A 26,037-nucleotide genomic window follows, 5' to 3' on the forward strand; every position below is an offset into this window, starting at 1 on the left:
TCTTTAGGTTGACTCTGCTTAAAAGTAGCCATTTGCCCTAACATATGTCTCTGAGTAAAGTTTCCTAAGCAACAGATTTCAAAACTGTAAAATAAGTTGGTGGCAGTGAGGAGAGAGAGTTGGATGAGATCATCTCTCCATGGCTTCATATACCTCCTCAGTGCTAAGGATTCATATATATGGATCCTCAGTGTAGATTCTGAAACATAGACGGACATCTTCATTCAAAGATTCCTATGATATCTCAAGGCCAACATGCAAATGTGAGTCAGGCAGGCATCTTAACAGTTTGCCTGTGTTCTCTGTGGCTGTGAATAATGTCATCATCTCAATTAATGGGAAAGATACCTAGACATTATATCTTTCATCCCCCACCTCTTTATCCAACCCCTCCACTTCGGTGAACATCAATACATTAAAAAAGTTCCAACTAAAGTGTCACCTCCTCTGTAAATCTTTCCTTTTCATGTGCCCAGTGGCAAAATTAAGCATTCTCTACCTTGCATACACTTCAAGTCCAGCAGCTGTAATACTTTTTTTCTTCTTGTGTGCAAATAATTTGCATTATAATCAGTTACTTCAGTTATTTAGAGTTACGGATTATGTCTTACTCATCTTTGTATCTCTGGAAACTAGTATGTTCTCTGGATGCTAAGAGGACAAAATAATATTTGTTCAATGAATATCATCTATAGTTCTTCCTGTTCTAATGAGCTGAGATTAAAAGAATAAATGGATTCTAAGATTAGAAACACAATTAGATTGAGTTCCAAATTGCCTCTAGGATATCGTGGCTACCTGATACTGATGAAACTTCTTAATATTTTCTAGACCTGAGATAAGCTGAATTAAGCCCAAATGTAAAGAGGAGATACAGTAGATGGGTCATGACTACATTTTCGTTCTAACCCTCATTTCAGTCACACACTAGCTATGCAAACTTCGGTAAGTCACTGGATACACTTGACTTCAATTTCCTCTTTTATTTAAGGGAAAATAATGCCTATCTTTAATCTTTAAATAGTGGTTTTAAGTTAAAAAAATTGCTGGCTGGGCATTGTGGTTCACGCCTGTAATCTCAGCACTTCCCGGAGGCCTCGGCGGGCAGATCACAAAGTACTATCCTGGCCAACAAGAGGAAACCCCGACTCTACTTAAAATACAAAAATTAGCTGTGCATGGTGGTGCGTGACTGTAGTCCCAGTTACTTGGGAGGCAGAGGCAGGAGACTCTCTTTAACCTGGGAGGTGGAGGTTGCAGTGAGCCAAAATCGCGCCACTGCACTCCAACCTGGTGACAGAGACTTCATGTCAAAAAAACAAAAAACAAACAAACTAACAAAACACCCCAAAACAACAACAATAAAAACCAAGCAACAAAAGAAGCGCTAATATATGTGGCTCTTTTTTGGAGATTGTAAAGCAATATTGTTTCTTGGGATAATGTCTTCTGGGAAGTTCCTTGGCCCTCTTTAATTCCTCTTTCAATTCAGAAGCAGAAAAGGAAATCCTAGTATAAAATTTGGAGGATATCGATTGGGAGAATAAAATAAGAAATATTTCTATAATGACTAGTGTTGTAATCATTGCTAAGATTGGCTCTCATTTTGTAATGAAACATGATTCTGTGAAGTCGTAGTTAACTAAATGTCAAATTAAAGTTCTTTCATTAAAATACTGTTTTACTCCATTCAAGCAAAGACACACTCATACTTCTATTACTATTACCAAGTACAGCTATTAGTCTTTTTTGTGTTTACGCAATTTTCTTTTGCTGGAGGAGTTTCTGCTATTCTTTGTTCAGCCTTCCTACATTAGAACAATTTGGCTGGGATTCTTTGTGCTAATGAAAAATTACACATTTCATATATAATGTATATTACAAATAATTCTGCAGTGTAATAAGTGTGTTTGTATGTGCATAATTATAAGCTGTTTTTTCAAATAGGACAATGTGTTAAAGGAATTAAAAAAAAAGCATATGCAATGCTTTGTCTTGATGCTGAGTTTGGTGAAACGCATAATGCTCTACTGCAAGAAGAACAGGGTTTTGAACCAGGGCTGAATATGTGTCTTAGGCACTACAACATCAAGTGAGCAAATAACTTAAACTTTTTGAGGCTCAGTTTGCCTATCTATGATATTGATGTTAAAATGCCTCAACTTTCTTATCTCTTACTTGTAGCAATGTTAAAAATAATCAGAGATGTAAAAATAAATCACTTTAATCCTGGAATGTACAGTAACAGATTAAACAAAGATTATTATGGATCCCAGAACTTTGGAGCAGGCTACTGGGCTCATATTTTGTGTCTACTAATTACTAACTGGATAGCTTTAGGCTGGTTATTTAGAGCACTCAGTCTTCTTTCTTTTTTCTTTCTTTCTTTTTTTTTTTACTCATGCTTACAATGTATTTTATTGAAGTAAAATTTATGTAAAATAAAATTAACGATTTTAAAGTGTATAGTTTTATAGCCTCATTTGTATAAGGGGGAAAAAGAATGTGCCTTACAAAGTTGTTTTGAAGAATCCACGGGGAGGACATTTCTAATACTCATATGCCAGACACTCAAATATTAGCAATCCCAGGGCTCTGCCCTCCAACCATGTCTCTAAATCCAAACAAATCAAGTATTTTTTTTTAGGGGTGGAAATTAGTTGAATACATTCTCACTTGTAATTACCATAACTTGCTTTCTATCATAGTTTTCATATTTATTTTTTGTTTTAAGAAATGAGGTACTTGTGCTTGAATTTGGATAACTTGTGGGCCACCTCTCGCACTCATCTTTCTTCCTCTTTTCACATTTCCTTGGCAAATGAGTAAGTGGAGATGAGTCAAAGGCTCTCTACAAGTCACATAATATATACTTTAACAGGACATGCCTTTACTAAAAAATGCAGCAAAATTATTTACCTTTATTTGTATTAGTTTATTTCGTTTTATTGAGGCAGAATTTAGGGGCTAGAAAAAACTAATGAAATAATGGACGTGATAGAAAACACATTCATTGCTAATCGATCACAACTTTTCTCTGTACTCCTTGCTGAGAAGGATAGAGTGATAGCATTACCTGTAATGATAAATATCTTCAAAAGAGTCCCTTTCTCTCTTTTTAAAGCATGGAAATCGAAAACCTGTTTTATTGCAGCTGAATGGAGTTAAGCACCATTTCTACCTCATCTCTTTGTCTTTTTTCTCAATCTTTATGCTTCTTTAAAGTTTCAATTTTTTCATATATCATGTGAGTACACATATACAAATATTTGTGTGTATACATATGTATAAAATATGTGTGTATATACATATATACATTTACATAGTGATATATGTGTATGTACATTATGCACCCATCGATACATATCTATATCTCCATCTCTGTCTCTAATCTCTCTATCAATCTATGTATCTCTCTCTCTCTCTCATCTATCTAATATCTATCCATTCTGAGAACCACTGCTCAGTGTAATTCATGATCTCAACACAACACACAATTCTAGAGTTTTAGACTTGGGAGGGACTATTGGTAGCTGACATTTTTCTTTTCATAAATCTCCTTTTCAGAATTTCCCTCTGAATATGGCCTGAGAAGGACTCTGTACTTCTATATTTGAGTCCTTGTGGATGAAATGCAACCTAACTTAATAGGTAGATAAGACTGAAAGGCTAATCTAGGTGTATTTGCCTGTAACAGTAGCTGAGTCTTGACCAATCCCAGCAGCCATACTTCAACCAGTCATACACGGCTGAGTGTTCAAATAAGGCAAATGCTGTGCTGTAACCAATCCAGTTGTTTCTGTACCTCGCCTCCAATTTCTGTATGTCACTTCCCTTCTTTTGTCTATAAATTTATTCTGACCATGAAATATTTCTAGAGTCTCTCTGAATCTGCTGTGATTTGGGGGGCTACCAAATTTGAGAATTGCTCATTGCTCAATTAAACTCCTTTAAATTTAATTCAGCTGAAGTTTTTCTTATAACACCTCTAAAACAGCTCCCTGGTTGGCACAAGCCCTGCTATATTCCCAGACACCTTGTCAAATGACTGTGAATTGCGTGCTATGAAATTTCCTTCTCAATTTTTCCTTTTTGGAAGATTTACAACATCTTGAGTCCAAACTATCCATGGAAAGAGGCAAGATAGACCGAGAAATTTCCAGAGCCAGAGGAATACACAGAAGCTCACTATTTAAGTTCTCTTCAGAGTTCAGAGGAACTAAAGGCATGGAAACAGGGACATTGGAGATATTCAGGGCTGTGGCCAATGTACAGTATGCAGAATCCCAGAGTTTCAATCCAGTATGAACAACAACAATTACTTTTGTTTAAGGCTTTTTCCTTTTCTGTAATTTTGCTGATAATAGAAATTAAGAGTATTTTCTAAAATGAAAATACTTGCAGAAGATGACAACTGCCAATATGGATATTTAATCAAATATTTCCCCAAATTTCATTCAGTGTATTTCTTAGTAGGCAGATTCACTTATTAGTTATGTGACCCAATGATCATTAGTTCATCCAGCCTGCCGCCCATCCAGTAACACTCATTGAACAGGAACTTATTTACCAGGAGTACAATTCTGTGCTAGACGTGAGAATAAATATAATGATAAAGACCTAGTCCATGCCCTTGAGGTCCTTACAGCATATTGGAGGCTAAAATATAGTCATAGAATGGGCTATAGTTCAAGGTAAAATGCAGTAAGTATCTTGAGAGAGTCATGAGAAGGGCACAGCTAATTACCATTGAGGTATGGAGAAAGGAAAGTTATTTCTAACTGAGACTCCAGCTGAGGAGAGAAGAAGGCTAATGGAGAAGACAGTTAATTCTAAGAAATAAATTGGATAAATATTCAGAGATAGGACAAATAATGAAGATTGAGGAATTAATTTTATTGAAGGATTTCATGCATGAAGAACGTAATGAGAGGTAAAGGTAGCCAGGTAGCATAGGAACTGATCTTGAAGAGCACTGAATAATAAAATACAGAGTTTGGCTATGAAGAAACTGGAGAAAGAATTTCAAGTCAGATCTTATGTCTTCAAAGCCTATGCACTTAGTCATCAGACAGAAGCGTCCTAATGTGAAGTGGGAGGAAGACAGCAGTCACTTGGTAAAGTTGGAAGAAAGGCATCTGTAAGTGTGCTCAGTGAACCAGTGAACCAAGCCTTTTCAACCTCCCCAGGATCTCAATTAGGAATCCCTGCTGCGGGCTGATGCCTTTCCAAGTTCTAACATGTGAGAGCTAAATTCTTCCCATCTTAATTTCTGAAGTCCATCTCTCTGACTCCACTGGCCCTGCTCTGCCTTGGGTCTGAGTAAACAACCACAGCCATAAACCCTTTGTGAAGGTGTAGAGAAAAGCTGTTTTTCATCGGGTCACTGTAGGCAGTCTGGGCTGCCAACTTCCCATCAAAGCCTCATAAACCCTTTTATGAGGCCCATAAAATGCTGCCTACTCCAGTTAAAGAAGAGGACAGCCATCAGACCCAACTCATGCTGGCTTCAATTCCTTCATTTCCATACAGGAGACTTTTTGGAAAACCAAAAGCAAGACATAGCTTAATGATAAATTGGTCTTTGTGTTTCTCTAGCGTTCCTTTACTAGGTCTTCCACACTCCATACCCCATGCTACACAGTGGTGTTTCATGACTCTGGAAAGCAATTCTGGGTAGCAGAGTCAGCAACAAGAACTGCTGGGAACCACGGCTTCCATTCAGAAATGGAAGAGTATTGGCTGCAAAGTGGATTCTCTTTTTTCCTCATGGACATTGAAAAAGAAGGAAACTTCCCTACATGTTCTCGCAGCTTCTTCACTGTAGCTGGATATAGAATCTCTCCTATCTGCATCCATGTTCCTGGTATAGATTGTGGTTGCCAAAAGGAATGATAACCCCCTTGTTGATTAGTTTCATGGAACACTCCAGTCTCCAAGTTTCTCTCATCAGACTGACTCACATATTCATTAATTTTCTCTACTTTGTTGTAACGAACCAGACAATGTTAGAATTCAAGGGATGGGAATAAAATTGGAAGACAATTTGTAGGTAATCTAATTCTCCAGTTAGTATTTTTATCTCGCTATGGTATAAACTGCTTTAGGGACAGGCATTACTTCTATTTCTTTATCTGCAAGTATTTACTGTTAAGCCTGTTATATATAGAAAGTACAAAATTGTTCAATAAAGAAATAATTATGATTATATGCATCAGTCACTATATGATAAGTTATGCTCTGGTAACAAACAGCACTGGAGGATTGCTTCTCATGCTTGCTGCAAGTGGATCTCAAACTGGTTGTTCCATAACATATTTACTCAGAGATCAAGATGTATAAAGCACCCTTTTTCTGTAACATTCCCAGTGTCTTGGCAGAAGGAAAGGAGGACAGTGATGTAAACCGCATGCTGGTTTGAAAGTTTTTGCTTGAAAGTGAGATACCTCATGTACAGTCTCATTTCATTTGCCAATTAACATGAAGACTAGGTCTGACTTCAAGGGGATGAGGAATTATAATTCCCTCCCACAATACCACTTTATTAATATATTTCATGTTTTGTTAATGTTTAATATTTACTTGAACTAGCTATCCCAAGGATGGAATTTAGTGATTTCATTGTAATTTCAAACAGGTATAATTAATCTGAAACAGGTATATTTTGGGGATTTGAAGTGAAGCCAGTAACAAGACAACAACCAATATTGATAATTTGGAAGAAAAAATCCTCAATGAGGTTATGTTTTGTGTTTAACATCCCAATACAAGACATCTAAAGTCTTGTATGAGAAGATTGAACTCTCAGAACAGTGATGTCTATAATACTGGAAAAATCTGCAATCATTAAAATCAAACTCTTACTGTCAACAGCTTGTAGTTATTAAGACAATGCAAGAACTTGATATGTTTTAGAAATATTTTCAACAAAAAGTAATTGAAACAAACAAAAATAAAGTTAACTAAAATTACAAAAACTTGTTGATGGATATACAAAATAAAAGATGTAGATTGTGACATCAGTGGGAGAGGAGAGGTAAAATGCAGGGATTTGTGTTTCACTGAAGTTAAATTATTATCAACTTCTGTCAAACTAAAGGATTGTAAATGCACCAATCAGCACTTTTGCTGCTCACTCTTTGGGTCCGCATCACCTTTAAGAGCTGTAACACTCGCTGGAAGGTCCACAGCTTCATTCTTGAAATCAGTGAGACCACAAACTCACCAGAAGGAAGAAACTCTGGACACATCTGAAGGAACAAACTCCGGATACACCATCTTTAAAAGTTGTAACACTCACCAAGAAGGTCCACAGCTTCATTCTTGAAGTCAGCGAGACCAAGAACCCACTGGAAGGAACCAATTCCAGACACATTTTGGCAACCCAGATGAGAAACAATATAACTACACAAATTTAACAACTTACAAAGGAAGACAACAAGGTTGGAAAAAAGGAACAAGGGAATAACTAAACAGTCAGTAAGCTACTAATAAATATCAGTAGTAAGCCCTCTTTATTAATAATTACTTTAAACATAAATGGAATAAATTCTCAATTCAAAAAAAGCAGAATGACTGAATGGATTTTAAAAAATAGATCCAGCAACATGATGCTTGCTATGGTTTGAATAATGGTATCCCCTCCAAAATTTATGTTGAAACTTAATCCCCAATGTATCAGTTTTAAAAGATGTGGGCTTTGGGAGGTGATTAAGTTATGAGGACTCCACTCACATGAATGGGGTTATCACCCTTAATAAAAGGGCTCAAGATTGAAAGTTGAAGGAAGCTCTCTCTTGTTTTCTACCTCCTTCTACCAAGTGAGGACACTGCATTCTTCCTCTCCAGAAAATGCACCAATAAGTTGCCATCCTGGAAATAAAGAACAGTGCTCATCAGGCACCAATCCTACCTACACCCTGATCTTGAAATTTTCCAGATTCCAGAATCATCAGAAATAATTTTCTATTATTTTAAATAAATTACCCAGTATCTGGTATTTTGTTATAGTGGCACAAATGGACTCAATGCCTACTCATTGTAGCCTTAAGGACCCACATAGACTGAGAATAAAGGGGTGAAAAAAAATATTTCATGCAAATGGTAACTAAAACAGACTAGAAATTGTTATACTTTTATTAGAGAAAATAGACATTCAGTCAAAATCTGTCACAAGAGAAAAAGAAAGTCACTGTATCATGCTATATGGATCAGCCAGTCAAGGGAATATGATAATTGAAAATCTATACGCATCCAACATTGGAGAACCAAAATATATAAAGCAAGCATTAATACAACTAAAGGGAGAAATAGCAACACAAAAATAGTAGGCAACTTCAACACCACATATTCAACAATGTACAAGTTATCTAGACAAAAAAAATCAAAATGAAAATATTTGACTTGAACTACACTTTAGACCAAAAGACCTGACAAACATATACAGAACATTCCATTTAACATTAACAGAATAACATTCTTCTCAATTGCACAGGGAGCATTATCCATAATAGAGTATATGTTGGATCAAACAAGTCTTAATAAATTTAAAAACATTGAAATATTTTCTGACAGCAATTGTATAGAAATCAATAATGTACAGAATTTTTAAATGCATATGAATATGTAGAAATCAAACAGCACATTCCTGAACAGCTAATGGGTCAAAGAAGAAATGTAAAGAGAAATCAAAAAGTATCCTGAGAGAAACAAAATGGAAACTCGACATACCCAAACTTATGAAATGCTGCAAAAGCAGTGCTAAGAAAGTTTATAACTACAAATGCCTACATTAAGGGAAGAGAAACATCTCAAATAAACAATGTAATGTTATACCCCAAAAAACTAGAGGCCAGTCACAGTGGCTCATGCCTGTAATCCCAGAACTTTGGTACGCCGAGGCAGGTGGATCACCTGAGGTCAGGAGTTCGAGACCAGCCTGGCCAACATGGTGAAACCCCATCTCTATTAAAAATACAAAGTTAGTTGGGTGTGGTGGCACACGTCTGTAATCCCAGCTACTCTGGAGACTGGGGCAGGAGAATTGCTTGAACCCAGGAGGCAGAGGTTGCAGTGAGCCGAGATCGTGCCACTGCACTCCAGCCTGGGTGACAGAGTGAGACTCCATCTCAAAACAAACAAACAAACAAACAAAAAACTAGAAAATGAGTAGCCTAAGCCCAAAATCAGCAGATGGAAGGAAATAATAATGATCAGAATAAAAATAGATGAAATACAAACTAATAAGACAATAGAAAAACCAACAAAGCTAAGAGATTTTTTTTAAAGATCAATAAAATTGACAAACCTTTAGCTAGACTAAGCGAGAGAAAAGAGAGGACTCAAATAAAATTACAAGTGAAAGGGGAGACATTTCAACTGATACTACAGAAATACAAAGAATCATGAACAATATGCCAAGCAATTGGAAAACTTAGAAGAAATAAATTTCTAGAAACATACAATCTACCCAAACTGAAACGTAAAAAGTACAAAATCTCCTGACCAACATGGAGAAACCCCATCTCTACTAAAAATACAAAATTAGCCAGGCATGGTGGCACATGCCTGTAATCCCAACTACTCGGGAGGCTGAGGCAGGATAATAGCTTGAATCTGGGAGGCAGACATTGTGGTGAGCCGAGATCGTGCCATTGCACTCCAACCTGGGCAACAAGAGTGAAACTCCATCTCAAAATAAATAAATAAATAAATAAATATAGAAAATCTGAACAGCCCAACAATGAACAAAAGATTGAATGAGTAATCAGGCACCTCTGTATGACAACGACAAAAACCCAGGACCAAATGGCTTCATGAGTGATTTCTATTTAACATATAAAGAATTAATGATGTCAGTTCTTCTCAAACTCTTTGAAAAACTTGAAGATGATAAAACATTTCCAAATTTATTTTCTAAGGCCAGAATTACCCTCATACCAAAGCCAGGTAATGATGCTACAAGAAAAGAAAATGGAGTCCAATAACTCTGGTGAGCATAAATGCAAAAATATCATCAACTAAATACTGATAAAACTGAATTCAACACACATCAAAAAGATAACATAGCATGACAAAGTGGAATTTAAAGAACCTTTTAAAAGTATTCTTCCACAAATTATATTTTTAGGAATTTTTTGGTCTATCCAGAAGACATTATTCAGAAATAATAAATAACTTTATTTTTAATCAATGAAAGCTTCTGGTCAACATGATAATCTGGATGACTGTGGTCTGTGGATTAAGTCAGTAAACCTGCTTTACTGAGTGAGAGGAAGACCTTTTGGAAGCACAGTAATATGGCTAAGTTATTTTTCCTTCATGATATTTATTGAGCATTCATTATGTGTTTTTTGGTAGACAAGATTTTAAGCCTTTCCCTCACTCCTCTTTTGCTGCTGCCAAAGATGGCCTGCCCTGGTTCCTGGAACCTGTAAATACACTGAGATGTAAATCCTGTGATATTATGATTTAGGGCACAAATGACTTTAAAGTAAGGAGTTTATTCCGACTTATTCATGTGGGCTCAATGTTTTTACGTGAGCTCTTAAAACACAGAGCTTTCTCTGGCTAGTGGTAAGTGAAGAAGTCAGAGAGATACAAAATATGAGGGAGATGTAATGTTTCATTGCTGGTTCAAAGACAAAAGCTCCTGTCCATAGGAGTTGAGCTAGGGCTCAGCTATAAGCCTACAAGAAAGAAATCTCTGTCCTTCATCTGTAAGGAACTGAAATCTGCGAATAGTAAGGTTGAGAGAATAATCTCAGGAGTGAATTCTTTCCCCCAGTCCCCAGAGAAGAGCCTCATTCAGCCAATACCTTGATGTCAGTCTTGTGATACCCTCAGCATAGATTTGGGTGTCTTATGATCTAGGGAACTAAGAGCTAATAAGTTGGTATTGTTATAAGTCAGAAATTGTGCCTATTTATTATTCAGCAATAGAAAACTATGGGAACCCAATTTCTGCATTTATGGAGTTTATATGATAAAGAAGGATACTCTATAAGTAGTAGTTGCTTCAAGAATATTTTTGAGTAAGTGAATGAATAAATTATTTGTTTACTTCACTATTACTAACAATGGCTAACTCATAATTTTTTCTCTGTGCAGGCATTGTTATAAGTGCTTTATATGCATTTAACCATTTAATCATCAAAACTTCATGCAGTAGGTAACTATTATTATTCCTATTTTAAAGACAAAGGCGCAGGCATAGGGAGGTCGACAACTTGTTAAACGTTGCAAAGGTAATGAATTCAGAGCTGAGATTTAAGCCTAGATGTCTAGCTTTAGATTCTGAAATATTACCAACTGTTCCAAGTTGCTTATCAACTATAAGTGATAAAAAAGAGAAATAGTGGGTGTCATGTGAGAAGAGATGACCCATGGGCACAGGAAAGGCTTTTGTAAAGATATGAAACTTAGGCTAAGTTTTAAGGGGTGGATAGTGATTAACTAGAAAAAAAAAAGGCTGCAAAAGTATTTTAATGAGAAGAACATGGGGAAATTGTAGTGAAAAGTATGGAAGACTGATATTTCTGTTAGTCAGTGCATACTAGATAAATATATTGTCTTCATCAAACTTTAATATTGAGAAAAGTTTAAGAAAATTCAAAGATCTGGTTATCCCAGATTAGCAACTGATGAATGATGACAATAGATACTCTAATGGTTTCTTAACCACATGGAAAAAGAAAACATAAAATAAAACAAATCAAAACACCTTTTTATTCTCTTGGAACTGGATTTGGAAAAACTACAGCCCATGGGCCAAAGCTGGCTGATTCAATGTTTTTGTAAACAAAGTTTTATTGGAACACAGCAACACTCATTTATTTACCTATAGTCTGTGGCTGCTTACACATTACAAAAGCAGAGCTAAGTAGTTGTGGCAGAGAGCATATGACCTGCAAAGCCTAAATGTACTATCTGGACATTTTCCGAAAGCATTTGCCAAACTCTGTGTATTAGTTCATTCTCACACTACTAATGAATACATACCCGAGATTGGGTAATTTATAAATAAAAGAGTAATTGACTCATAGTTCCTCATGGCTGGGGAGGCCTCAGGAAACTTATAATCATGGCAGAAGGGAAAGCAAAAGCGTCCTTCTTTACATGGTGGCAGCAAAAAGAAGAGCCAAGCAAAAGGGGGACAACCCTTTATAAAACTGTCAGATCTTGTGAGACCTAATTCACTATCACAAGGAAAGCATGAGGATAACCACCCCCATGATTCAATTACCTCCCACCAGGTCTTTCCCACAACACATGGGGATTATGGGAACTACAATTCAAGATGAGATTTGGGTGGGGACACAGTCAAACTGTGTCCGGAATTGGTTCCTTCCAGTGGGTTCTTGATCTCGTTGACTTCAAGAATGAAGCCGCAGACCCTCGCAGTGAGTGTTACAGCTCTTAAAGATGGTGTGTCCGGAGTTGTTCATTCAGATGTTCGGACATGTCTGGAGTTTCTTTCTTCTGGTGGGTTTGTGGTCTCGCTGGCCTCAGGAGTGAAGCTGCAGACCTTCACAGTGAGTGTTACAGCTCTTAAAGGTGGCATGTCTGGAGTTGCTCGTTCCTCCTGGTGGGTTCGTGGTCTCACTGACTTCAGGAGTGAAGCTGCAGACCTTCACGGTGAGTGTTACAGCTCATAAAGGTAGTGCGGACACAAAGAGTGAGCAGCAGCAAGATTTATTGTGACGAGCGAAAGAACAAAGCTTCCACAGCATGTAAGGGGACCCCAGCAGGTTGCCGCTACTGGCTCAGGTGGCCAGTTTTTATTCCCTTATTTGTCCCCACCCACATCCTACTGATTGGTCCATTTTATGGCATGCTGATTGGTGCATTTACAAACCTTTAGACAGAAAAGTTCTGCAAGGCCCCACCTGACCTGGAAGCCCAGCTAGCTTCACCTCTTAAAACCATATCACTCTCTTAGAGCAAAGGTGCTAATATTTAAAAAATATTATTTTTTGGTTAATTACATGGCAGCATATTAATTTTTAGTTCCAGGAGTAACATCCATACCTATTTTGTTGACTTTGGAAAATCTGAAGGAGCTGGCTGTTAAATTCTTGTTTGCATAGAGATTATCCGGATGAGTGTGGTCTGTGGTCTGATAAGTCAGAACACCTGCTTTACTGAGTAAGAGGAAGGCCCTTTGGAAGTACGATATTATGGCTAACATATTTTTATTCAAAAATGAAAATGCTTAAAAATTGTAGGAGGTTCAATTTCTGCTGGACAGAAATTCCTGTGACAAATAAACTATTTGTGACAAATAGACTATATTCCTGTGACAAATAAACTAACATATTTATAAAACAGCATGGAAACAAATCTAAAAGATATATGTCATTAATTTTTACAGCACTGTATATGGATTTCAGCATAAATGAGAAGATATACATCAAGGTGACCAGAGTTCATTGCTAATGTTTATCTCTAAAACACTTGTTTTTATTCATAAGTGTTTAGATAATTTTAAAAACATTTCACATTGTTTAGATCCACTTAAGGAATCAAGGACTAAGAACTTTTGAATTCTTTAAAATATAAATCTCATAGCTGGGCTTTTTCTGTAGTGTTGAAAACAGAAAACTAATAAATGTAGAGGCCTTTTTAAAAACTTTGTATCAAAGTAAGACCTGTGTACAGAAAGATGCACATGTCAGGTACTCAGCTCAATGTATTTTCACAGATTAAATATGTATGTCAAAATACAGAAAGTCACCACCCTCTTAGAAGGCTCCAGATTCTTCTTTTGAGTGAAAACACATCCATAAGGCTGACCCCATCCTCATTTCAAACCCAACACATTAGCTTTGCCTGATCGTAATATTTACTCTTTTGTGTCTTTTGGTCAAGTTGATGTTTGTGAAATTCATTCATGCTGTTATATATAGTGGTGTTTTGTCATTCTCATGGGTATAAAGCATTTCATTGTGTAAACATATAATTTTTGCTTATTCTACTGTTGAGGGGTCTTGGATCATTTCCAGATAGAGGCTACTATGAATAGCATGATAATGAACATTTGATTATATGGCTGTTGTTGAATATACATAAATATATATATTTATGTGTATATATGTAGATATGCACATACATATGTGCATGTATATATAGATATATGCATAGATATATATGTGTATGTGTATATATGCATACATAGACATAAATGTGTATATATATCATAGATATATATGAATGCATCTGTAAATACACACATAGGCATATCTATGTATGTATATTCAACTACATATATTTAACAAACATATTTATATTTCTGTTTTTAAATGTAATATTTTATAAATACAATCTCTATTTGTTGAACCTCTGTAAATGACTTATCTTCCATTAATGTATTATTTCTTGCCCATAATATAAGAAACTAATTTATTTGAAATTATTCTCAATAATAAATCTAAATAATTCATTGTCACATCATCACTAAATATTATATTTTGGAGAATTTTAGAGTTTATCTCCAGGAATAATTTGATGTATGTATCACTTCTCTAATATTATCAACAAAGTAGTAAACCAGCTTCAGTTTAATTATCTCTAGGTAAAAAAATGTATTTCCTGAAAAGGAAGCTACCTTGATTTTTACAAAGTTGTAATTTTAAAAAAAGCAATCATTTATGTATGAAGCTGAAGTATAGCTAATACAACTTTACCTCCTTGATACTACTTTTCTTTCAAAGAAGGTATGGATTTAAACTTAATTATTGTTCTGCATGATGATCTTTTAGGTACTGCAAAAAAAAAAAAAAAAAGAAGTCATTGTGCCTCTAATAAAAGCCACTTTTCCCATTTTTAGTGTTAGTAATTGTTTCTCAATTCTTTACCATCATGTAAACAGTATATTAATATAGTCTCATCTGTCACCATTCCTTTGAAATGTTGATGCTTTTTAAATTTTAGAAGAAGACTGGCAAATAGCCACAAAAATAATCAAGAAATGTTATTTCTGGATTCCAGGGAATTCAATATTTGAAATAATTGAATTTTTTTTTGAGGATTTCATAAATAACCTTAGCACTGTTTGTAAAAACAAACAAAAAATAGTCATTAAAGAGCATGGTGTCCAAAAGTGAGGAAAACCCCCTGGAGAATTGCTAGTTCAGTACAGAATGGAGCACAACTATTTCCTCATGTACTGAACATAATTTTTCTATGAATAGTATTTAACTATTTTAGTTATGTTTTGCAACCCCATTTGATTATTATTTCACATGTGTGATATGATTAATCAAAATCTTACAATAACTTTCACTTATTCATTCAAACAATTATTTAGTAAACATCTACTGTCCGATACATACGAGTGCTTTAGTTCCTGCTATCAATGAGCATTCAGCTGGTGAATGAGATAGATTTGTAAATTCCAATTACAAAATGTATGATAACAGCTGCAATACAGGTAACCAAAGCATGGCACTTAAAACAAGCATCTTAACCCATTTTGGAGACTTGTTTCATAGAATACCAAGCCCTGGAATGAAGATGGGCAAGGCTTCTAAAGAAGGGAACCACAACAGGGAAGATTGTGTGTGTAATGTGGTTCTAGAAGACAGTTAGTGACATGGAAATGATTATAGAGAGGAGGCTGAATAGTAGACCAAAGGCCAGGTTCTTAAAGGTTGACTGAAAACTCTCCTGCATTCAACAGGGCATTGGTAGGACATTTAGGTAGGAGAGTAACACGATCGGATTGGGTGTATCTAAAGCCTCATTATAGATGCATGTTGCTCCATCATTCAGTCATTTTCACAGGACTGTATATTTATCCTTAAGAATTTCAATTTAAATGAACATTTCATCACTGAATAAATAGCACCTCTGTAGTCAACATATAGTTTATCTTTAATGGTCAGGGACAAAACTAATAAAAAGATATTTCTTAAATCAAAATTTTGAAATTTTCATTTTTCCTGGCTCCTTTATAGATGCTAACTTCAGACTTCAAATATTTACTTAATTTTACTGGTGTTGGTGGATTTACTATCTTTGAAAACCAAGTGTGACATAATATTTCATATTAATAATGCTGTCTGAGCTTGGTTTCTCTGACTTGTGGATACTCGTTGGAATATAAAGACTATCTTCTGGAAGTGAGACAAGACCTTCACAGCTGTGCTTGCGTTAAGTGGCTTCAGTCCAAAAATAATAATGTTCTTGTATTACCATAGGGCACTGGGCTTTCCTTTGTGTTCAGCATCGATTTTGGGATCTATAAAATTTAGTATGCCAAGTTTGTCATCAAATCCTTGAAACTCAGGAGAGAGAATGCAGTTTGAGGTTATTTTTGCAGAAATAGAACTTTTTATTAATGTTGGAAAATAGCCACATTAGTTCAAGAAAGAGTAGGAAAGCAGCACAGTGTCTCTTTCAGTTTGAAACAACACGCAATCTCTTCCTAAGTGCTTTATTTCAAAGAGCTAAAACTGTACAGTGTTAAGCAGCCTGAAAAGAAATCAGCTTTGGAGTGAGGACGAATAATTGAATGATGTCTTTCCTCTAAAAGACATCAGGTTTTTGCCCGCTGCTCTTTGACATTCATCAAATCCTGCTCTTTAACGTCAGTCAAATTGTCCAGGTGATAAGCACAGAACTTGTTCTGGCCAATGGCCCTGTGCCTGAATTTTCAAATTTGGTGTAGTTGGCTTGGGTTTCCTAGTTCAGCTCAGCAGGCTGCCACTGGAGTGAGTAAAAGAGACTGTGCCCTCAGAGAACCTTGCATTAAAAATTACCTTCAGCTTTCAAACCAGATCAGCCAACCTGTACACGAGGCTGTTGGTACATGAAATAAGAGAACCTTGAATTACCAAGCCCATCCAAAAATCTTGTCCGGTTGGCACCTGTCTTTTACTGCTGCAGTTACTCTGTGTTAAGAGTTGAATTGTGTGCCTCCCTATCCCTCACTTCCTAGATGTTGAAGTCTGAAATTTCACTATTTCAGAATAACACTTTATCTGGAAATAGGTTTGTTACAGATGTAATTAGTTAAGATGAAGCCATACTGGAGGAGGGTGAACTCTTTATCCCAATATAACTGTATCCTTATAAAATGGAGAAATGTCAACACTGAGACATGCACACAGGAAGAAAACTCCATGAAGAATCTTCTCTAATGCTATCAGAGGGAGTTCAGTTCTGCTAATACCTTGATCTTGGACTTCTAGCCTCCAGAACTGTGAGAAAACACATTTCTGTAATTGAAGCCACCCACTTTGTTGTGTTGTGTTTACATCAGTCCTAAACTAATATACTCTGTTTACTGTATTATCTCCCTGGTTTAAAAAAAATTTGGTTTTAGCTTTGTTTCATGAGTTTGTCCATTGAAATAAAGGTAAACTTGACATCTTGGTACCTTGGCCTGAAAAGCAGTCTGGATTTCCTCTCCAGGTGACTCTGCCTTGAGCTGTTCTATTATTATTGTTGTTGATTATTATTATTTTTTTGAGGTGGAGTCTTGTTCTGTCAGCAGTGGCACAATCTCAGCTCACTGCAATCTCTGCCTCCTGGGTTCAAGCGATTCTCCTGTCTCAGCTCCCGAGTAGCTGAAATTACAGCCACGCTCAACCTCACCCAGCTAATTTTTATATTTTTAGTAGAGATCAGGTTTTGCCATAGAGCTGTTGTATTATAATTGCTATTATAATTGCCAAAGAGCTATTCTTTGCAATAGAGCTGTTCTATCATAATTGCTTCTTTTAATAAAATCCAGGACTGGCACCCAGACTCAGTATCAACCAGCTTAGTGGCACACTTGCCATTTGTTCTAGAAGTTCTGTGGAAGTGATTATATACTCTCCAAAGTCCAGCAATATGCCACAACAGCAAACCTTTCCTCATGCCAGGCTAGAAAGGTCATGTGAAAAGTACTTTTGGCATAGCCCTGAAGTTACTTATGGCTGCCAAACTAGTGTCACAATTCATTTTTCGTACATTGGCCCATATACTATTTTTAACTCTGAAAATAAAATTTACCAAGTGAAATGTTAGAAGTATGTTAGAAGTGGCATTAGAACCATCAAGGTAATTTAAGATGAGCTTAGCCTTATCTTAATTTGAAGAAAATCAGGTTACTAGCTTACAGTCTTTCAAAACTCTTTATGTTGTACATTCAACAGACATGTTTGAACATTAACCGTGTGCAGCATATTCTGTAGAAGATACAAAAGTGAATTTTTAAACAGTTTCTCTCAATGTCCAACTTAATAAATATTTAGTAAGTGAGAATAAGTTAGGAATATTAACTCATTCAATAATTGATTATTTGAAACTCACTATTTGCCTGGCCCTATGCTATGTCTTATAGAAACAGTCATTCTTCTATCGAAAACATTTAATTGTGAGAAAATAACTTTTTTAGGTTCTCAAGGAACATGTACTCTAAAAGGGAGATAAGATAAATGGAAAAATAACTATATTAAATCAAATATGGAAAAAAAGACTTGAGTGCTAGAGAATTAGTCAAGATTCACAAATAAAATATATATACATACATAGAGAATATACATAGGATATATCTATATATAATATAGGGGATAGATGTAATACATATAGAATACACACACATATACATACACACGTACACACACATAGAGCAAGAGAGAGAAGGAGAGTTTGATACATAAAGCAAGCGAGCGAGAGAGATTGATTTATTCTGAATAATTGACTAATGCAGTTACAGAGGCTGAGAAGTCCCAGGATCTGTAGCCCAAAGGCCCAAGAACCAGGAGAGATAATAGTGTAGGTTTCAGTCTAGGTCCAAAAACAGAAAAAAGGCTGATATCTCAGCTCAAAACCATTAGGCAGAGAAAGTGAATTATCTCTTATTAGATATTACTCTGCTCAGGCCTTTAACAGATTGGATCAGGTCCACAAACACTGAGGAGGGCCATCTCCTCTACTAAGTCTATCTATGCAAGTGTTAACCTTATCTAGAACCACCCATACTGGCACACCAAAAATAATGCTAAATGCTATTCTAAATATCTGGGCACCTCATGACCCAGTTAAGTTGACTCATAAAGTAAACGACCATAACTTCACCCCTTGTCAAATTTGCATTCATCAACATCTTCTTCATTCATTCATATATATCAGTACTTACATTTATTCATTCATATGCGTCTATACTTTATTCATATACATGTATACTTAATCTACAAATAAAGGTAATTACAAAATCATAATTTCACTTAACATGATATGACTATCCTAGTACAACCAAAAATGCACTAACTCCTTCCAGAGGAAAAAAAGAAATAAAATCTTTGAGTGGTATTTACTCTTCCACTTAGTATTCTGTAACTTAAATACTGTGATGTATAACAGTACTTAAACTATGTTGTGATATTAATATTGTATGTTATATGAGAAATGAGTAAGAGCGGGAAGAAAACATATTTGCTGTATATATACATTTAATGATATAAGGAAAAACACTCATGACAATTATAGTTCTTATTTCTGTAACTGTTCATGTGGTCATAGCTGGTAATTATAATTACCTTTTTCTACCACCCACCCTGAATTTCCTTTGCCTTTAGCAAGCACTTTAGCTGATTGGTCTTTAACCTGTTGCAAATTCATTAGTAGGATGATTACTCCTCATTAATCCTTCCTAAATTGGGTTGGTTTAGCTTTTTATTGACCTTCATCTCAGAACATGGCAATACCAAGAAATCTCCTATATTCTAGACATACTCTTCCTTACCTCCATTAGGAAGTGACTGACATTCCAGTTTCCCTTTGGTAGTCAATCAGTCACCCCAGGCAGCACAATAACTCTCTTTTTTGCTGTTGATTCAGATGCATAAGGAGCCTGATGGCTGGGTGGCAATCTTAACTTCTAGTTCAACGAAATCTTTGTGTGTCTCCTGATGGAAGCATTTGTCCTTCTAGAACTAAGACTTCTAGGCCAGCCAGCACTACATATAATTGTGGGAAGAGTAAACAAAAATTTTCCTAGTGGGTCACTAGAAACAATAGTAAGTGATGTCAGTCCCATTTCCATCCCTTGATTCCTAGACCCATGAATTCTGGCTATTGGAGAAACAGTACCATATATTGGATACTGATTCAGAGCAAAGATAGCCTTAGGGATAACTGTGTTAGTTCATTTTTATTGTTATAGCAGAATATCTGAGACTAAGTAATTTGTCAAGAACCAGATTTATTTCTTACAGTTCCGGAGGCTGGGAGGTCTGAGATCAAGGAGCTGACACCTGGTGAGGGCCTTTTTGCTGCATCATTTCACACAGAAACAAAAAGGTAAGAGAAACAGAGTGTGAAAGAGGGTGTGAACTCATTCCCATGAAAACAGAATTAGTTCATTTATGAGGCCACAAACCTTCAAACCTAAACACCTCTTAAATGTCCCACCTCCCAATAGTATCGCAATGGCAATGAAATTTCCACATGAGTTTTGGAGGAGACAAACATTCAAACCAGGGTATTCTAACTTTGGTCCCTCAAAAGTCATTTCCTTCTTATGTACAATGTATGTTTATTCCATCCCAAAGCCTCAAAAATCTTATCACGTTCTAACATTGACTCAAAATTCCAAAGTCCAAAGTCTCATCTAAATCAGACATGGATAAAATTTAAGGTACAATTCATCCTGAAGCAAATTTCTCTGCAGCTCTAAACCTGTGAAATCAAAACATATTATCTATTTCCAGAATGCAATGGTGAAACAGGCATAGAATAAACATTTCTATTTCGTTTTTTTTTTTTTCTTTTTTTTTTTTGAGATGTGTCACCCAGGCTGGAGTGCAGTGGAGCGATCTCGGCTCACTGCTGCAAGCTCCGCCTCCCGGGTTCACGCCATTCTCCTGCTTCAGCCTCCGGAGTAGCTGGGACTACAGGTGCCTGCCACCACGCCCGGCTTATTTTTTCTATTTTTAGTAGAGACAGGGTTTCACCGTGTTAGCCAGGATAGTCTCGATCTCCTGAACTCGTGATCCGCCCGCCTCGGCCTCCCAAAGTGTTGGGATTACAGGCCTGAGCCACACCGCACCCGGCCTGAATAAACATTCCTATTTCAAAAGGCAGAAATAGCAGGCGAGAAGAAAGGGATAACTGGCCCCAAGTAAGTCCAAACTCCGACAGAACAACAACATTAAATCATAAGACTCTGAAATAATCTTTCTTGGTTCCATGTCTACCCTCCTGGATATACTGGGATGGGGTTGGATCCCTAAGGCCCCAAGGCGGCCCAGCTCATGTGACTTTAATGGGAACAGCCTACACCGCAGCTTTTGTGGTAGAAAGCTGTGTGTCTCATACCTGCAGCTCTCCTAGGCTAGAGTTACATGTTGGTGTATCTCTATTTCTAGATCATGTCATGGATTATCAGGGCTTTCTTTACTACTAATAGTAGAGTCATTAGTATCTTTCAATCTAGTCAGATTAGAGACCCAATTTCAGAAAATCTGGAACCAATTCAGGAAACTTATTCTTAATATTCTGTTCTTCTAGAACCACTTCCGGTGCAAATAGGATATATATATATGTATATATATCCTATTGGTTTATTGAGGAATAGAGCATTGCAGTGGGAGTATTCATATCATAGTAAACTATGTGCATATTCAGGAATGTAAAGGGAGACAAAAGTTTTTAAAGTAGAAACAAAAAGTTTTATATAATTGTCTTGAAATGATTATCCTTGGCTGCAAAGATCAATAACAAGGATATATTTATCCTATTGGTTCTGGAGAATCCTGAATAACACAGGTTTTAGTACCAAGAGTGATTCTAGAGGAACAGAATAGTTAAAATAATATTATATATTATATTAATATAGCATATATAATAGTAATATACTGTAAATAATATTAACAGGTACATTAATAAAATATATTAATATATTAAGGATATATATACATATATACACACACATGAATTTATGTTATAAGGAATTAGCTCACATGCTATTGGAGGCTGAGAAGTCCCATGTTCTGCCATCCGCAAGCTGGAGACCCAGGAAAGCTAATGTTGTAATTCTGGTTCATGTGAGAAAGCACGAGGATCAGGGAAGACAACAGTGTAAATACCAGTCCAAGGGCAAGAGAACTGATGTCTCAGCTCAAGTAGGCACACTGGAAGAAAAAGGGGCAGATTTCTGCTCTTCAACATTTTGTTCTATTCAGGCCTGCAGTGGACCAATGATACCTACCTACATTGCAGAGGACAATCTCCTTTTATGAATCCATTGATTCAAATGCAAATCTCGTGAACACGCAGAGAAGTTGTGGTTAATCTGGGACCCCATGGTACAGTCAAGTTGAAATATAAAATTAACCATCACAATGTATATATGACAATTCTTATAATCATTGTGTGTCTATAGATATACACATATATATACACTCTTTGTGTAAATATATGTCCTGCATACATATATATATATTCTCTCTGTATATGTATCTATATATAGATATATACACATATGTATATATTCTGAGAATATATATGTGTATACAGAACATATAGAGATATATAGATATAGATATTGTATAGGTATATATAGAGAATATATAGGTATATAGGTATGTAGAATATGTAGGTATATATATGGTAGGCATATATATGGATATATGTAGAATATGTAGGTATATATGGTATATAGAATATGTAGGTATGTGTATGGTATATATATGGACATTGAGTGTGTGTATATATATACACACACATATGCTTATATATAGTCATGAGTCACTTAATAATGTTCCAATAGCATTAGTAATAATGTCAATAACATGACATCAGGCAATGTCATTGTGTGAACACGATAGAGTGTTCTTCCACAAACTTATGAATATGGCATAGCCTATTGTTCCTGGGTTACAAATCTGTACAGCACATTACTATATTAAATACTTAGGCAATTGTAAGATAATAGTGAGTATCTGCATATATAAACATAGAAAGGGTACAATAAATATAAAAGACAAAAAATGGTATGCTTGTGTGGGGCACATGCTATGAATGGAGTTTGTGGAACTAGAAGTCATTCTGGTGAGTTAGTGGGTGAGTGATAAGTGAATGAAGGCCTAGGATATCATTATACACTTACAGCTACACTGAGGCTACATTAGATTAAAAATAATTTTCTTTATCCAATAACAAATTTGCCAGCTTATTTAACTTTTTTTTACCTTATAAGCTTTTTAACTATTTTAGCATTTATTTTAATATTTTAACTCTTTTGTAATAACATTTAACTATTTTTAACTATTTTAACATTTTAACTCTTGTAATAACAGGTTAAAATGCAAATACATTAAACAGTTTTAGAAAATATTTTCTTTCATTATATCCTTATTCTATGAACTTTTTTCTATTTTTCTATTTTTCACTTTTTAAATCTTTTTATTAAAAAAAAAGACATAAACACACACATTATCCTAGGCCTATACAGGGTCAGGATCATTGAGATGTCACTAGGTGATTGAGGTTTTCCAACTCCGTTATAATCTTGTGGGAACACTGTCACATATCTGGTCCATTGTTGACCAAAATATCAATATAGTGTATGACTATGTGCACACACACATACACACACACACAAAGCATGTAAGTATATATGTGTGTATGCATATAACACACACAGATAATGTATATATAGAGAGAGGGCACATAAGCATATACACACAGAGTATATAGCACATATTTATATACACATACACATATATACATACACTATATACACACACACACACGCACACACAGACTGATTTGTTATAGGGAATTGGTCTATCCTCACTAGGGAGAACAGTCTACTTAGTCTACTAAGTCAAATATTAATATTATCCAGAAACACCCTCACAGACACATCCAGAATAATGTTTAGCCAAATATCTGGGCACCTTATGGTCCAGGCAAGCTGACACATAAAATTAACCATCCCATATAGTCTGGAAAAATATCTAAAATGAAAAATACCTATTTTTTTCAAGATTCACATTTCTCTTTATGTTGAGGAAGATAATTGCCAGTAATGATTTATCTGACAAGCAATAGTATACAAGGGTAGGAACTAAATCGGCAGCATGAAGTCCTGAGTTCTAGTTTTTGCTGTGCTGCCAACGTTCTGTGTATTTATGGATATACTCTCTCAGTATTATTTTTATCATCTTTGTAATCTGGTTAATTGGCCTGGATAATCATTAATTTTCCTATTATTTTTGAGATGATATCTTACCAAATTAGCACAATTGGAGCAAGAGGCCAATAATTTATACGTTTCAGATTTTCTCTGACTGGATACTGGCCTGCTACCATTGTCTGTACAAGACTGAAACATCTCCAACAACATGAGCTATTGATGACATAGCTAGTAATAATAGAGAACTTTCTTTTCTTTTCTTTTCTTTTCTTTCTTTTTTTGACAGAGTCTTGCACTGTTGCCCAGGCGTTCAGTGGCGTGATCTTGGCTCACTGCAAGCTCTGCCTCTTGGGTTCATGCCATTCTCCTGCTTCAGCCTCCCGAGTAGCTGGGACTACAGGCTCCCGCCACCCCGCCTGGCTAATTTTTTGTACTTTTAGTTGAGATGGGGTTTCACCGTGTTAGCCAGGATGGTCTCGATCTTCTGACCTTGTGATCCACCCTCCTCAGCCTCCCAAAGTGCTGGGATTACAGGCTTGAGCCACCGCGCCCGGCCAAGAACTTTCGTATCAGATGCAATGCTATGAATCTTACTGTTTCTATCACGTGATTTTTCACCACAAATCCAGGGCATAGGTGCTTATGCTATCCGCTACATTTTATAGATGAGAAAATGGGCTCTGGGTCATCAGTTGGTAACTGAACATCAGATTTTCACCGAGGGGCACCTGACTCCAGAGCCTGAGATCTTGAACTCTAGGTTTATCTGGTGAGTTGAACGATGGTCCCCATAACATACGTTCTAACCTTTCCAGTGTGTGAAGGTGAACTTATTTGAAAAAGGTTGTTCATGGATATAATTAAGCTAAGGATCTCAAGAAGAAATCACACTAGGTTAGGAATAGTTGCTAAGTCTATTATCACCTGCTTTTATAACAGACAACGAGGAGGACACACAAGACAGAAAACCAGGTAAAGACAGAAGCAGACTGGACTCATACAACTTCTAGCCAAGAAACATCTGGAGACACAAGAAGATTGAAGTGGCAATATAGGATTCTCACCTATTGCCTTTGGAGATACTGTGGCCCTGATGACATCTTAATTTTAGGTTTCTCTTCTGTAGAATTATGAGAGAATACATTTCTGTTGTTTTAAGCCAGCAGGTTTGAATTAAATTTTTACGATGAACCTGGAATACTGACAGAGCTTGAATCTGGTGGTTCTTCAAAATCATATGAAGCTCTTCTTCAGTGATGACAGGAGGGCTTGAGTTCACAAAAATTAAGTAAGGATGATATTTGTACTCCAGGTCATTTAGTTGCCACCAGCCAGTAGAAAACTGTACTTGGCAATGACCAACCCATCCTATACCTCCATAACCCTCAGCTGTGTTAGGGTGACTGCAGTCACCCACATGCATGGCAACTGCCTCAGCAAGAGATCCACCGTTCTGTACTGTGAGTGCAGTGAACCTTCCTTATGAAATTATGGCTCAGAAATTACTGACAAAATATTGCAATGGCTCTGATTTTTTTATTTGAACTGTGAAATACAATATTAACAAAATGCAAAACATTTAAAAATTAAAGAGTTAGTCATAGTGTTCGTGAAGCCGTTCCTTTCTCTGATCATCTGAAAAGTAGATCATAATTATTCAGTGAGATAGTAGGAAAGTTAAGGCTACAACGCATGTAAGCTCTCTAATCTGAAATCGCAGAGTTTTGATGTGTTATTTGGTTTTATCATAGATATTTGGTTCAGTGGGAAATAGCCACTTCAATTGCATATATTCCTTGGGATTTACAAGGAATTTTAATTCCTGAAGCAAATTTCTCTGCAGCTCGGAGCCTGTGAAATCAAAACTTGTTATCTATTTCCAAAATGCAATAGGGAAACAGGCA

The sequence above is a fragment of the Trachypithecus francoisi genome, unplaced genomic scaffold (assembly GCF_009764315.1).
Source record: "Trachypithecus francoisi isolate TF-2019V2 unplaced genomic scaffold, Tfra_2.0 Lachesis_group1, whole genome shotgun sequence".
In the NCBI taxonomy this organism is placed as follows: Eukaryota; Metazoa; Chordata; class Mammalia; order Primates; family Cercopithecidae; genus Trachypithecus; species Trachypithecus francoisi.